The sequence below is a fragment of the Lithobates pipiens genome, unplaced genomic scaffold (assembly GCF_037356315.1).
Source record: "Lithobates pipiens isolate NorthernLeopardFrog02 unplaced genomic scaffold, aLitPip1_a1.2 Scaffold_19, whole genome shotgun sequence".
Taxonomy (NCBI): Eukaryota; Metazoa; Chordata; class Amphibia; order Anura; family Ranidae; genus Lithobates; species Lithobates pipiens.
Window position 1 is genome coordinate 343,385,041 of NW_027507764.1, and position 17,144 is coordinate 343,402,184.

The following is a 17,144-nucleotide window of genomic DNA, read 5'->3' on the forward strand; positions in this document are numbered from 1 at the left end:
ATGGGAATCTGGGAATGATGTAGAAGAAAAAAAACAGCCTCTTCTGGAATGGAGAAATCTGTAAACATTTGGGTTATACGGTGGATTTCCTTCCAGAAATCCAACAATCTAGGGCATGACCAAAAAATGTGGAGCAACGTGCCCTCGTTTTCGCCACATCTCCAGCACCTGTCTGAAGCAGATGGAAAGCATTTACGTATTTTCGATGGAGTTAAGTACCACCTAGTGAGGATTTTAAAGTTCATCTCTTGTATCTTAGTACACAACGAGGTTTTAAAGGTCAAAGTGATAATACGTTGTTTCTGTATTGGGGGAAAAAACACACCCAAGGTCTCTCTCCCATCTCGCTAAACAAGACAGGTGGAGGTGGTCCTCTGGCTTATTCAAGAGAGCATAAATCTGGGAGAGGCTATGAGCCAAGGGACTTTCACTCCTACATAATATCTCAAATCTTGTTGGGGGACTAGTGAAGGCTGGGGGATTAGGAATGGAGTGTAATAAGTGGTGTAATTGCACCGCCCTCCAAAATGTTAAGCGATATAACCCCAATGGGTCCATTAGGGAGGGCATAGATGGCCACCGCCCATTGATAACGAATTTCGATGCATGATCTAGTGCTGAATCCCTGAGGCCTTTGTACTCTTGGGGATAATTCCCCAGCTCAAAATGTGGATGTCCTAATATAGGGTACAGAGGAGATGTCAGGGATGTAAGCTTATTCTGGGATGCAATTAAGTGACCAATTTTCAGTGTCGCCCCAATAGTAGGGTGTAATTTTATCTCTACCGTTAATGCTTGATAGCACCAAATGGCACTTCTCAAGGGGAACCTTGATTGAGATTGCTCTAGTCGAACCCAAAGCTTAATATGACTGTTACGATTCCAGTCTAAAATGCGCTCTAAGTGGGAAGCCAAATAATAGCGTCGTAAGTCAGGTAAGGCCAACCCCCCCTGCTGTTTGGATAGAGTAAATTGGGAGCACTTAAGTCTGGGTTTTTTATGTGCCCATATAAATTGAGTGATCAAGGTTTGAATTTGTTTGAAGAAGGAAACCGGGATCCGAATCGGAAGAGCTCGGAAAAGGTATATAAACTTAGGAAGTATACTCATTTTAATTAAGTTGCATCTCCCGAACCAGGAGTGAAGGCCCGAGTGCCACTTATGCAACAGGCTGCGAGTTTTAACCAAAAGACTGGGGAAATTCAACTTAAATGTATGCCCAATATCTGCTGGGATGTGAGTACCTAAGTATTTAAGCGCTGAGTCAGTCCACTTAAGATGGAAACCTGATTGCAGGTCCTGTAGTACATTCGGAGAAATAGCTATCCCCATAGCCTCAGATTTAAAAAAATTTATTTTCAAGTGTGACAGCTTCCCGTACAACTTAAATTCTCGGAATAAGTTTGGCAAGGAGACTCTGGGGTTTGTGAGTGAAAACAGCATATCGTCTGCAAAAGCCGATATTTTACATTCAGTGGTGCCCATATGGAGCCCCATAATGTCTGAATTCCGACGAATAGAAGCTAGTAAAGGTTCCAGGGACAGTACAAATAAGAGGGGGGACAACGGGCAACCTTGTCTAGTCCCGTTCCTTATGTATATCGGAGATGTAAGCACCCCATTCACCTTAGCTTGGGCTGAGGGTCGTGAGTATATCTTCCTAATCCATGTCAACATCCGGTCTCCCAGTCCTATATACTGAAGGACTGAAGGACTGAAAACATAAAATTCCAATTAACTCTATCGAAGGCTTTCTCAGCATCCGTATTTACAAGGACACATGAGGTCTTTGTAGATTTTGCTTTGTGTACCAAATCAAGCACCTTAATAGTATTATCCCTAGCTTCTCTGGTGGGGATAAACCCCACCTGGTCAGCATGGATAAGGGATTGCATATGTCGAGCCATTCGGGTTGCCAGGATTTTAGAGAATAATTTCAGATCTAAATTAAGTAGGGAGATAGGCCTATAGCTCCCACAGAGCCCTGGATCTTTTTCTTCCTTTGGGATCAATGCGATATGGGCTCTAAGGGTATCTAGTGGGAAATCCACGTTCGAGCTCAGGGCATTAAATAAATTCACTAATTGCGGGCCAAGGATAGGAAGGAAGGTCTTATAATATTGCGCCGTATATCCATCTGGGCCCGGCGCTTTCCCCAGCTTCAGCGAACTCACTACGGTTTGGACTTCTTCTAATGTGATCGGGTTTTCCAAAGATTCCTTTGACTCTGATGAAAGGGTTTTTAAGCTAGCACTAGCTACATAGCTATCTATATCGGTTTGCCTTATATCTGAGTCTGGTATATTGTAAAGATTAGTATAGAATTTCCCAAAAACTTCCGCTATTTGTGTCGGGGTTGAAACCCTTTGGCCCTTGTCCGTCATCATCTGTGGTATAAAAGAAGCCGATTTCAGTTCCTTGACAGATTTTGCCAACAATTTCCCGCACTTATCTCCTGACTCATAGGTCAGTTTGCGGCAAAATTGGAGTGCTGCCTTTGCTTTGTAGTGAAGCATGTCTATAATCTGGGTGCGGAGTATCCCCAGTTCAATCTCCGATCCTCGTGACGGGGCATGTTTATGTTGTGCCTCTGCGTGAGCCAGGTCATAATAGAGTTTGGTCAGTTGTTAGTTACGTAATCTCTTAATACGTGCCCCGTGTTTAATAAGTATTCCCCCGAAGCACCGCTTTGTGGGCCTCCCAAATTATCGCTTGGTCACAATCCTTTGTATCATTCTCCTGAAAGTAGAGGCCCAGTTCTTTTGTTACATCCGCCATAACTTCTGGTGTCTGTAGAAGGCTCTCATTTAGGCGCCAAAAAGTAGATCTAGGCGAGAACTGCCTAGAAAGCACGTATGTAATACTTACCGGGGCGTGATCAGACCATGTAATATGACCAATGGAAGAGGCACTCGCTAAATGCAGCTGATCATGCGGTATCAAGAAAAAATCTATCCTCGAGTATGATCTATGGGGGGGAGAATAGAAAGAGTAGTCCCGTTCCCCTGAATGCTGTAAGCGCCAAACGTCCATTAATTGATCGGCCAATAAACATTTAGATATCCGTTTCCTTACCGCCACGGGGGATCGAGGAACGGGAGGTGGAAGTATCAAATGATGGCGAGAGGGGGACATTAAAGTCCCCTCCCAGTATCATCTGGCCATCATGAAAATCCCGTAGTTTATGTAAAGTCGTATTGAGAAACACGTCCTGGCGTTCATTAGGGGCATACACTGTAGCAAAGGTAAAAACAAGTTCTCCCATTTTACCTTTAACAAACAGAAAGCGCCCCTCAGGGTCGTCCAGTAAATCCTGCATGACCCAAGGGAGGCCACTAGAAATCATAATGGAGACCCCTTTAGTTTTAGACGTTAAATTGGTAGAGTGGTAAACATGGGTGAAAGCTCGCGAGTGTAATATCGGGAGGTTGGTAGTTTTGAAGTGGGTTTCTTGGAGGAATGCTACATCTATATGGGATGTCTTCAACTCCCGCTGGAGCACGCGCCTTTTCTCAGGGGAATTCAGACCCTTAACATTCCAGGATATAACTTTAAAAGAACCTGCCATCGCGTCCCTGGCAAAGACCAGAAGTGCAGTACCAGGAAAAAAAAAAAAAAGAAGAGGGGGACGAGAAAGGAAAAAAATAAAAAAATAAATAAAAATCAGAAAATCAAATGAAAAAAAGGAAAAAGAAACAAGAACCTATCCTGGATTTACTAATCCAGAAATAATATACTAGAATAGCAAAATTATGCTTAAGGCCTTATGCTGGATTTAAAGCGCCGTCCTAAATGGGTAAGAGGGTAAGCATTCCGGAGAGAGAGCCCCCGGATCTCGAGCCCCGCCACTCGGCATAATGAAACAAAAAATATAATATATCGATAAGCAATCTGCGTATATATAAACAAACTTTAAACAACGTATTTTATACCTCCTATCAGGAAACTTTATAGCTTAACACTATCCATCTCTCTACTTAATAAGACCTAGAGGGGGTCCCCGGACGCACCCAATAGTCGGGAACGCACAGGGGAACCCAGCAGATACACACTAGTCCTGGCTGGGGAGACGAACAACAAAAAAAATAAAAATAAAATAAAAAATAAAATAAAAAAATAAAAAAAAGGGGAGGAAAAGAAAATCCCCCCCCATTCCCTTCCCCCCCTCTTAGGGCCACATACGTGCATATAGCATACATATAGGTCTGAGGGGAAACATCATTTTCCTTGGTTATTTATATATTATCTACCCCTAATTTAACCCCTAAGTCTTATAATTGCTCCCAGAGACCAAAAACATTTAAACAACAAGCAGCAAAGTAGAACGGGGGGGGGGAGGGAGAAAAAAAAAAAAAGGAAAGGAGAAAAAGGGTTTGGGCATGGGCGAGGGCGGAGGGAAGGTCACAGGGCAGGGGAGAGGGGTCATGATGGGGACATAGCAGAGAGAAAAAAAAATAAAAAAAATAAGAGGAAAATAAAAAGGGGGAAAGGGGGGAGAGAGCATATACATACACATATCACATACCCAAAAATATCTCTACTTTCCCTCACCTCCCAGTCTCCTCTAATTACCGCATCACCTCTACCCATCCCTTCTACCCTTCAATCCAATATCCAATATCCCGTTTCCAAGCCCATTCATCTAAAAAAAAAAAAAAGGGAAAGGAAAACCCCCCATATATATCCTTATTACTAAGTCCCCTTTCTCGTACCCCCAGCACATCATCCCACTAAGTCCTCAGGGGCAATCCGAAATCAAAAATAATCAAAAAGGAAATGGAAGCATTTAAGCTTAATAGAAATTGTGTTCCTCCAAAGAATGCTATAGAAGGTTTAAATACATTCATGGGTACGTCTTATTCCTTCTCGTGAACCCCCGTCCCCACGTGCAAAAACATATGATCAATAGGCCCCACGAGGGGGAACAGTAGAAGTCCAAGCGGGGTAAGCAGGGTAAGCAGGTGAGGCCAGGTACCAAAAAAGCAAGTCTCTCACAGTCTCTCCCATAGTCTCCCGTAGTCTCTCCTATGCATCTTACCCCTGTACATCTTACCCCTTAGCCCCACAGCCTACCCCGCATCTCCCCCACGCTCTCCCCGAAATCATCTCCCCCAAGCTAGTGAAGAATAACCCTTACCCCAATACTAAGTTGCCTATCTATCTTCCATCGGGGATATCTACCTCTCTAGTGTCCCATACAAGTAACCACCATGGAAAAGTGGGCCATCATGAAAGGAGGGTCCACTTAAGGGTCCACATAAGGGACCTTCCATGTCCTGTCCCTAGTTTATTCATGTGGTGGTGGTGGTGCTGGTGGTTCGCCTGGTTCACCTGGTACCGAACGTCGTCGTCTTCCTGGTTGCTGGTGGCGACTAGATGCTAACCCATGTTGTGGGGGAGCCCCCTGTTCACTTAAACTGCGAGGGATTAGTTGTTGCCAATCAGGTATCGGGATTGGTTCCTCGCCTAAGAAGCTAAACAGGGCCGGGAGATCAGTTGGGGCCCGGAGTGTAAATGTGGACGACTCCTTTCTAAAGGTCACCGCCAAGGGGTATCCCCAGCGATAAGAATAACCACGCTGTTTAGCAAGCTCTAGTAGGGGGCGAAGCAGGGCTCTGCGTTTCAACGTGGCCCTAGAAAGATCTGGCAACAAGATCACCTGGGCTCCTTCCAGTTCTACTGCTCCATGTTCCCATGCGCGGCGTAGCACTAGCTCCTTCTGAATATAGCTATGGAACCGGCAGATCACATCCCTTGGTCTCGACGGATCAGTTGAGGTAGGTCCCGGTATTCTATGAACCCGGTCTAATTCAAAGGTCATGTTTAAGTCAGCGACTACTGTACGGAGCACCCCCAGTACCACCTCACCTAGGTCTCCCGTCCCTATGGATTCAGGAATGCCTCTGAATCGCACGTTAGATCGGCGACTGCGATCCTCTACTTCCTCCACTTGCAACTGCATAGCAGCGGTCGCCTCTCGTTGCTGGGATCTCTCCTGCTCCAATACCAGCACCCTATTTTCTAATGAGATGACTGCAGCTTCTCCTGTAGCCATCCGTTCCGCTAGGCTACCAACCTCCCCCCGTACCTCTAGTAGATCCCGGCGGTGAGTCTCCTCAAGTCGTTGAATCATAGCCTCCATATCCGCCCGTGTTGGTAGTGCCTGGAGTGCCTGGAGAAGGGTCCGGGTGTCTTGATTCATTACTGCAGATTCTCCCAGGTCTCTGGGCGCCATCTCCTGTAAAGGTGCCCTGCTCTCCCCTCTATTATCGCTGTTACCAGGCTGCAGAAGCTGCAGAGTAGAGCTGTCAGGGTTGAGAGGGATAGGAAGGATAGGAGGGTTACGAGGGTTACGAGGCGGATCGAGGGAGTCCGGAGGTCCAAGGGGAGGTCCAAGGGGGGGAGGAGGAGAAGAAGAGGAGCCTGCGGGATCCATCGTGCTGGGCGGTTCCAGCCCTTCGTTACGTGACGCTGGAGCTGGAGCTAGGACTTCTTCCATGTCGGGCGGTACCTGTCTGAGGAAGCGTCGGATCGCCGACGAATTCTTAGGAATTGCAGTCCCCCGGGCAGCGATACGGGTTCGGTGCCTTTTAGGTAGCATACCGTAGTCAGATAGCAACAGAAAACAAGCGCGATAGCCGAGTGGGGCCACGAAGCCGGGAGCTCATCCAGCAGAGTGCTCTACTCCGACATGCTTAAGCCACCCCTTCTGAACTGTACCAGGCCACAAAGCACCTTGTCCCCATGTCGATGAGGACAAGGGCCTCATCCCCACAACCCTGGCCGGTGGTTGTCGGGGTCTGTGGGGGGCTTATCAGAATCTGGAAGCCCCCTTTAACAATGGGACCCCCCAGATCCCGCCCCCCAGTTTGAAATGGTAAGACACACACACACACACACCGTTGCAAAAGTACTTTATTAAAAGTAAAAAAAAATTTTAAAAGATTTCAGCGGTGGTAATCCACTCTTCCTATCCAGCGACAGATGATCATCTCTCCGGGGTCCAGCGATGGCTGATCAGATCCAGCGATGGGTGATCTCTCCCTCCAGTGCAGCGCATCCATCCTCTGTCTCCACCAGAGACACTGCGGGGAACCCGGCAGCCTGACGCTTATCTGAGGAGGGTGGGGCCATCCGTCACCTGACCCCACCCTCCTCTGACGCAAGGGGAAAGCCCGGCTTCCCCAATGATGTGCGGGTGACCCCGCCCCCCTCTGATGTAATGCAGGTTTCCGTTACATCAGGAATTCCTGCCAGCAAAAGATTGAGAGCAGGTTCTCTATTTTTCAGTTGGAAAAAGTTCTGATCGGAAATTCTGATCGTCTCTACAAATTCCGACGCACAAAATTCATACGCATGCTCGGAAGCAATTCGACATATGCTCAGAAGCACTGAACTTAATTTTTCCGGCTCGTCGTAGTGTTGTACGTCACTGCGTTCTTGATGGTCGCAAGTTCAGAGAACTTTTGTGTGACCATGTGTATGCAAGCCAAGCTTGAGCGGAATACCATTGGAAAAACCATCCAAGTTTTTTCCGAAGGAAAATCCGCTCGTGTGTACGGGGCATAACAGGTTTTCTTCTAAGATTGCCCTGTATTTGGCTCCATCCATCTTCCAATTAACGCTGACCAACTTCCCTGTACCTGCTAAAGAAAAGCATCCCCACAACATGATGTTGCCACCACCATGTTTCACGGTGGGGATGGTGTGTTCAGGGTGATATGCAGTATTAGTTTTCCACCACACATAGCATTTTGCTTTTAGGCCAAAAAGTTCAGTGTTGGTCTCATATGACCAAAGCACCTTCTTCCACATGTTTTCTGTGTATCCCACATTACTTCTTGCAAACTGCAAGCAGGACTTCCTATGGCTTTCTTTCAATAATGGCTTTCTAATTGCCACTCTTCCGTAAAGGAGGAATGGCACATGACTATTAGTCATGTGGAGTGCACGACTAATAGTTGTCCTGTGGACAGATTCTCCCACCTGAGCTGTGGATCTCTGCAGCTCCTCCAGAGTTACCATGGGCCGCCTGGCTGCTTCTCTGATGACTGCTCTCCTTGCCTGGCCTGTCCAGTTTAGGTGGATGGCTGTGTCTTGGTAGGTTTTCAGTTGTGCCATTTCTCCCCAGAGAAAGAGGGTCCATGCTTCTACAAGTAGATCTTTTACTTCTGAGGGTAAGAAAGGTTCCTTTGTCTCTCTCAGGGCTACCACTCCAAGCCAAACTCTGGAACAAACTTTCACAGAAGATGTGGTCCTCCAAAGCCATCCAAATCTGGCTTTGGAGGATCACAAAGATGTGGAAAAGGATGCCATCTTGTTGGGTAGAGGAGTTCCAGATGTTCTTTGGGTGCAGAAACTTGGTCGCCGGAGCCCAGTTTCCCATCAACAGTTCGCTGGAATCTGGGGCGATGCAATTGTCCCTCTATCCCTGGAGTGGTCATTCAATATGAATCCAGTGGCACAATTCCATGGCTGTGGCTTGCAGCAACCATCAAGGAGGCACTAGAAGTCACACCGCTCAAAGGATAGTGAACTCGAGTCTCTTAGGCAGAACTACTCTAGACTCTGTCTAGACCACCTGTCCCAAGGGCTGGTCCACCAACCTGCTTCTTAGCCACTTGGCTGTTGAAGCCCAGGGGACAGCTTAATTGAGTCGTCATCCCTGAATAGCTAGGAAATCAGCTTCTCAAGGTCTGAGAAGCTGACTTCCTTCCAAACGCAGCACCTTAACCACTTCAGGACCGCCGTATTGCCAATGTACGTCAATACAATGGCACAGGCAGGCACAATCACGTAAATGTACGTGAATGCCTTCTAGCGGGTGGGGGGTCCGATCGGACCCCCTCCCGCTAGATACGGCGGTCCCTTTCGGTGCCGGAGCGATCGGCGATGAGGGGATGGCCGTTGGTTTCCGCCCATCCCCTCTCGATCGCTCCTGGCCAGTGACGAACTTCCTCCCCTGTGAAAATGTAAACACAGGAGGAGGAAGTGATGTCACACTCCTCGTGGCGGTCTTTTTGAACCGGACAGCGAGGAGTGAAGACGTCCAAGTAAGTGCACCAACAGTCCACTGACACATAGGTACACACAGGCACACATTTCACCCCAGTCACCCCCCGATCGGCCCCCCGCCCCCCCCCCCCCCCAGTCACAGTGTCACTAATGCAGTGTTCATTTATTTATTGATCACTACATTTAGTGTCAGTTGTGACTGTAAAAAGTGTCAGGGCAGCTAGTGTTAGGCCCCTTTAGGTCCAGGGTAGCCCCCTACCCCCCCCTAATAAAGGTTTAACCCCTTGATTGCCCTCCCAGTTAACCCTTTCACCCTCTTTTACCAGTGTCACTAAGCGATCGTTTTTCTGATCGCTGCAATAGTGTCACTGGTCCCGCTAGGAAGCTAGTTTTTTTTTTAGGTTCAACGCCAGGTTTTTATACCGTTAGGTACCCCGATATATAACCCAATAAAGGTTTTAACCCTTTGATTGCCCCTAGAGTTAACCCTTTCACCAGCGATCGCTGCATAAGTGTCACTGGTGACGCTGGTTAGCCAGTTAGTTATTTAGTTATTTAGGTTCCCCATCAGGTTTTTATAAAGCTTCAGGTACCCCCATATAAATACCCAATAAAGGTTTTAACCCCTGATTGCCCTTAGTTAACCCTTTCACCAGTGATCACCGTATAAGTGTTACGGGTGACGCTGGTTAGGTAGTTAGCTTTTTATAGCATCAGGGCACCCGCCATTTATTACCTAATAAAGGTTTAACCCCCTGATCACCCGGCGGGTGATATAAATTTGGTTTTAGGGTCAGAAAGGGTCTGCGTCGCCCCAGGCAGTGCTAGGTTAGTGCCATCACCGCTAACACCCACGCGCAAAGCATACACCTCCCTTAGTGGTATAGTATCCGAACAGATCAATATCTGATCTGATCAGGTCTATACTAGCGTGCCCAGCAATTTAGGGTTCTAAAAAACGCATTGTTAGCAGGATCAATCCAGATACCTGCTAGCACCTGCGTTTTGCCCCTCTGCCCAGCCCAGCCCAGCCCACCCAAGTGCAGTATCGATCGATCACTGTCACTTACAAAACACAACACACATAACTGCAGCGTTCGCAGAGTCAGGCCTGATCCCTGCGATCGCTAACAGTTTTTTTTGTAGCGTTTTATACAGTCGCTGACAGGCTAGGTGCTTTTTTACCTGTGAGTCTCACTACTGTACCCCTAAATTTAGAGCCCAAAATGGCAAAGCGAAGGTACACTAGTGAAGAGGCCTACACGTTTCTGAGCATGACAGATAGTGAAGAGGAAGACACTGATCTGTCAGATTCAGGCTCAGAATACGAACCTGTAGAGGACAGCGCCTCCATGTCAGATAGCTCTGACGACGAAGAAGAGGTCCCTGCTATTGTCAGGCGTACCCGACCCCGATTTTCTGATGTTGTTGAGGTGCAGGAACCGCAAGTCCCTCGTATGGAGTATAGAGCCAGTACTAGCGCCGCTCATCCTTTTGGTGAACTGGCAAGCACCAGCGGCCTAGTACACCCTGGACGTACATCCAGCACTGCAGTATCACGTGGTGACATGGCGAGTCCCATAAGTGCAGTTCAAGCTGGCGAGGTGGCAAGCACAAGTAGTGTCCCGCTGCCACCAAGAAGAAGACAAAGACAGGCCCGTCGTACCCATAGTGCCCTTCCTGCAGAATTCGCCTATCCCAATTGGGTGCCCACCACTTCTGCAGAACCCGTACTTCCCCCATTCACTGCCCAACCCGGTATTCAGGTGGATACAGATGATTTTACGCCACTCGATTTTTATTCTCTGTATCTCACGGAAGATCTCTATAGATCTATTGTGGACCAAACCAATTTATATGCTGGTCAACGCATCGCCGCTAATCCCCAGTTGCCGTCTCTTGCCAGAGATTGGAAACCAGTTACGGTTTCCGAATTTAAGAAGTTTTTGGGCCTTTCCCTCAACATGGGCACACATAAATTTATGCGGATGCGGGCTTATTGGTCCACGCATCCGGCTGACCACATGCCCGTGTTCTCTAACTCCATGTCCAGGAAACGATACGAGCAGATCTTGCGGTTCTTGCACTTCAGTGACAATGAACTTTGTCGTCCACGTGGAGACCCTGAATACGATCGGCTCTACAAAATTCGGCCCCTCATAAACCACTTCAACCAACGTTTTGCAGACTTGTTTACTCCCCAAAAAGTTGTCTGCGTTGATGAGTCCCTGATTAAGTTTACTGGTCGCTTGTCATTCAAACAGTACATTCCCAACAAGCGTACCAGATACGGGGTCAAGCTCTATAAGTGCTGTGACAGGGCCACAGGCTATGCATGGAGCTTTATGGTTTATGAGGGTAAAGATAGTTACGTAGAGCCGGAGAACTGCCCTGATTACATAGGAAGCGCTGGCAAGATAGTGTGGAAATTGGTGTCACCCTTATTCGGAAAGGGGTACCACTTGTACGTGGACAACTATTACACCAGCGTGCCACTGTTTAGTCATTTATTTGATAATCAGATTGGAGCATGTGGCACCGTGCGACCTAATCGCCGGGGCTTTCCCCAGCGGCTTGTAGATTCCCGTCTTAGGCTGGGGGAGAGAGCCTGCTATCGGTGTAATAATTTGCTCGCTATGAAGTGGAGGCATAATAAGAATGTTTTCGTTCTTACCTCCCTTCATGCAGACACGACGGTCCAAATTTCTACGGCGACTGATATTGTGGAGAAACCCCTCTGTGTCCACGAATATAACAAAAATATGGGAGGGGTGGACCTCAATGACCAGATGTTGGCGCCGTATCTAACTTCCCGTAAGACCAGACGCTGGTACAAAAAAGTGTCTGCTTACTTATTTCAATTGGCTTTGCTGAATGCTTTTGTGCTATACAAAACTTCAGGCGGAACATTAACCTTTCTTTTCTTCCAAAGAGAGGTTGTCACAGAGCTTCTGTTTCCAGACGGTTCTGTACCTCACCATTCCCAACCAAATGCAGTAAGCCGGCTGCATGAGAGGCATTATTCTTATGTCCTCCCGAGTACCCCTACCCAACGAGCCCCCCAAAAAAGATGTCGTGTCTGTAGCAAACGCGGATATAGGCGTGACACCCGTTCTTATTGTCCACGCTGTCCTGGCAATCCTGGTCTTTGTCAGGGTGAGTGTTTTGAACGCTACCATGAACTAGTGAAGTATTAGCGTAGGGTACAGCATTTCACAGGCTAGGCACACTTACACAGGGTCTCCCAAGATGCCATCGCATTTTGAGAGACCCGAACCGTTACAGTTACAGTTTACAGTTCAAAAAAAAAGTGTATAAAAAAAAATAAATATATAAAATATAAAAACCAAAAATAGTTGTCGTTTTATTGTTCTCTCTCTCTCTCTCTCTCTCTCTCTCTCTCTCTCTCTCTCTCTCTCTCTCTCTCTCTTCTCTCAAATTTTTTATACTTTACTGTTTACTGTGTTATTGTTAACCATTTTTCATGTTTTCAGGTACGCCATTCAGCTGCAGCGTGGATTTATTTATCTTGACAGCAACAGCGTTTGCTCCCACGATACATAAAGCCGCGACTCCAGTGCTGTAGGAGGTGATTTCACCACCACAGTTAAAAAAGAGCATATATGCCGAAGCATGGGGGCATAAGGGGTGGAGGAGCGATTTTGCTCCTAATGCCGCGTACATACGGTCAAAATTCCGACGGAGGGCTTGCCCGTGGAAAAGTTTGAACGTATGTACGCAGCATAACTTTTTTGCGGGAGGATGCCCCCATGCTTCGGCATATATATATTTTAGGCACAGGTTGTGTTAAAAAATGTTTTATTTTTTACTGTTTTTTTTGGCAATTGCTTTGCAGGTATGGTATGGTAAGGTTTTACTGGGATGTTACTTTGTTTTAACGTTAACCATAATTTGCTTAGCAGGTACGCCATTCAGCTGCAGCGCGGATTTATTTATCTTGACAGCAACAGCGTTTGCTCCCACGATACATAAAGCCGTGACTCCAGTGCTGTAGGCGGTGATTTCACCACCACAGTTAAAAAAGAGCATATATGCCGAAGCATGGGGGCATAAGGGGTGGAGGAGTGATTTTGCTCCTAATGCCGCGTACATACGGTCAAAATTCCGACGGAGGGCTTGCCCGTGGAAAAGTTTGAACGTATGTACGCAGCATAACTTTTTTGCGGGAGGATGCCCCCATGCTTCGGCATATATATATTTTAGGCGCAGGTTGTGTTAAAAAATGTTTTATTTTTTACTGTTTTTTTTGGCAATTGCTTTGCAGGTATGGTATGGTAAGGTTTTACTGGGATGTTACTTTGTTTTAACGTTAACCATAATTTGCTTAGCAGGTACGCCATTCAGCTGCAGCGCGGATTTATTTATCTTGACAGCAACAGCGTTTGCTCCCACGATACATAAAGCCGTGACTCCAGTGCTGTAGGCGGTGATTTCACCACCACAGTTAAAAAAGAGCATATATGCCGAAACATGGGGGCATAAGGGGTGGAGGAGCGATTTTGCTCCTAATGCCGCGTACATACGGTCAAAATTCCGACAGGGGGCTTGCCCATGGAAAAGTTTGAACGTATGTACGCGGCATAACTTTTTTGCGGGAGGATGCCCCCATGCTTCGGCATATATAAATGGTGCATGTATGTCCATCATTAGAAGTGGGTGGATGAAGGGAGGTATCTAATGGTGGGCATACCCACCGATCAATCTCTTTTTTTTCGTTCAGACAACATGACTCTCAGTAAATAGCTTGGGGTGTCTACTTTCCAAAATGGGGTAATTTGGGGGGGGTTTTGTGCTATTTTGGCATTTTATGGCCTTTGCACCCTTAGAAATCCTGAAGGTGGTGATTGGTTTTCGGGGTGCCGTACGCGACTAGACTCCCAAAAAGTCCCACACATGTGGTATCCCCATACTCGGGAGAAGTAGCTGAATATATTTTGGGGTGCAATTCCACATTTAACCATGGCATGTGTGAGCAATATATCATTTAGTGACAACTTTTTGTACATTTTTTTTTTTTTTTGTCATTATTCAATCCCTTGGGACAAAAAAAAAAAATATTCAATAGTGTCAAGATGGCCCTCGGCAAATAGCTTGGGGTGTCTACTTTACAAAATGGGGTCATTTGGGGGGGTTTTGTGCCATCTTGGCATTTTATGGCCGTCAAAACTGTGATAGGTAGTGATAGGTAGTGAGGAGTAAAATAAAAAAATTATGCCCTTAGAAATCCTGAAGGCGGTGCTTGGATTTCGGGGTCCCGTACGCGGCTAGGCTCCCAAAAAGTCCCACACATGTGGTATCCCTGTACTCAGGAGAAGCAGCAGAATGTATTTTGGGGTATCATTTCACATATGCCCATAGCATGTGTGAGCAATATATCATTTAGTGACAACTTTGTGCAAAAAAAAAAAAGTTTGTAATATTCCCGCAACTTGTGGCAAAATATAAAATATTCCATGGACTCAACATGCCTCTCAGTAAATAGCTTGGGGTGTCTACTTTCCAAAATGGGGTCATTTTGGGGGGTTTTGTGCTATTTTGGCTTTTTATGGCCTTCGAAACTGTGATAGGTAGTGAGGGGTGAAATCAAAAATTTGCACCCTTAGAAATCCTGAAGGTGGTGATTGGTTTTCGGGATGCCGTGCGCGACTAGACTCCCAAAAAGTCCCACACATGTGGTATCCTCGTACTCGGGAGAAGTAGCGGAATATATTTTGGGGTGCAATTCCACATATAACCATGGCATGTGTGAGCAATATATCATTTAGTGACAACTTTTTGTACATTTTTTTTTTTTGTCATTATTCAATCCCTTAGGACAAAAAAAATAAATATTCAATGGGCTCAACATACCCATCAGCAGTTTCCTTGGGGTGTCTACTTTCCAAAATGGGGTCATTTGGGGGGGGTTTGTACTGCCCTGCCATTTTAGCACCTCAAGAAATGAGATAGGCAGTCATAAATTAAAAGCTGTGTAAATTCCAGAAAATGTACTCTAGTTTGTAGACGCTATAACTTTTGCGCAAACCAAAAAATATACGCTTATTGACATTTTTTTTACTAAAGACATGTGGCTGAATAAATTTTGCCCTCAATGTATGACTAAAATTTAGTTTATTCGATTTTTCTTATAACAAAAAGAAGAAAATATCATTTTTTTTCAAAATTTTCGCTCTTTTTCCATTTATATCGCAAAAAATTAAAATCGCAGAGGCAATCAAATACCATCAAAAGAAAGCTCTATTTGTGGGAAGAAAAGGACGCAAATTTCGTTTGGGTGCAATATTGCATGACCGCGCAATTACCAGTTAAAGCAGCGCAGTGCGAAATTGGAAAAAGACCTCTGGTCCTTAAGGTATTTATTGGTCCGGGGCTGAAGTGGTTAAAAGCCTGTTTTGAGTGGTGCTGTCAGGAAAAGTTCCATCCGCTGGTAATATCTGTCATTTGGCGTGCAGTACTGAAGTCCACCAGCAGGTATCTCCTGGCAGTTTGGAACTGTCAGGAGAGCTTTTCCCTGCTGAGGTTATGTCATCTTTGGGCCGCAGTACTGACGTACACCAGCGGATGGATCCTGGCAGTGTGGAGCAGACAGCACTTCCTGCAATCAGGTGTCACTTGAGGCCAATTACAGGCTTATAAATACCCGGCAAGCACTCACATGTTTGCCTTGGTTTCATCCTTGCGCCCTGACCTGCTAGCCTGCTAGCTGATCCTGATCCCAAGCCTGTTCCTGTACCCTGAACCTGTTACCAGTGTACTTGATCCTGTCTCCCTGTCCTGATCCCCACCTGGTCCCACCTGTTACCTTGTATCCCTGCTCTGCAGTCTGATCCATGCATCCTCTCCCTGTCTTGTTTTGTTCCTGTTCCTTGTCCTCATCTGCTGACTCCCTGTGTATGACATTGGCTTGGCTTACATTTATGTTTTATAGAACATCCCTTTGTTCATATGCTGATCTGCTGTGTATGACCCTGGCCTGGCTAACATGTTTGATTTTGGTACTTCCCTTGGCTGTATATAATTATCTGTTGTCTGTGGGTTTCTGTTGGTTGGTTGGATGAGCACTATTTGTATTTAGGGTGTTACTTATTTACTACTTATCTTTAATAAACTTTATATTACTCACTTATATATGTTTTGGTGTCCTCTGTCACAGATCACATGGTTCTGGTCACACCTGTTCATGACAGGTGCAAGACTAAACATTTCTGACCTAGGAACTACTCCATGAGAAGCATCTTGTTCTTTGCACAGTATGGTCTAGATCAGCATCTGGCCTTGAGTACCATCAAGGAACCAATCTTGGCCTTCGCTATTTTGTTTCAGAGACTGTTGGCTTCTCCTTTCTTAGTTAATGCATTTGTTCAGGGTATTTCACACATCTCCCAAACATTCCCATGTAACTCTGTTGGACCTTAAAGGGATTCCTTTGACCCTTCAGAGGCCACCATTTGAACTTGTGAATTATGTCAGATAAAAGAATATCCATAAGAAAGCCTTTGTTGCTATTACCTCCATGTGAAGGGTCTCTGAGTTGGCAACCTTATCCTGTAAAGAGCCTTTCCTGGTGTTACACGTAGACAAGTTTGTCTTGAAGCCTAAAGCCCCTTTTCTACTTAAAGGGTTAGTCCACTTTTATGGGCAAAAAAACTAGCACATTTAAAAAGAAATAGCATATACAATGGAGACACAAGCCATATTGCCATTGAATTCTATAAAAAAAAATTACCCTTTGTTTTCAGTCTGCAGCGCTGTCATTTTCTGTAAAACTTCAATACAATATGGTATCCTGGAGAAGCTTTGTACACAGTTCGTAGACAGTTGGTGCATTCCAAATACCAGAACCAGAAGTGACGTCATCTTGTAAACTGGATATGGCGATCGTGTTACCGCCTTTACATGTTTCACTGGTATAGAGTCTTCATGAAGCTCCAAGTCACCATATTGTTGGATTTTGTAAGGCCTCAGGCTGCACTCACACCTGGGTATTTAGAATGGCAGCAAATCTGCCCACTACTCAAAATGTCCCAGGTGTGAATTCAGCCTGCGGCTTAACAACTCCAACAATATGGCTACATGGAGCTTCCTGAAGATGCTATACCAGTGAAAGG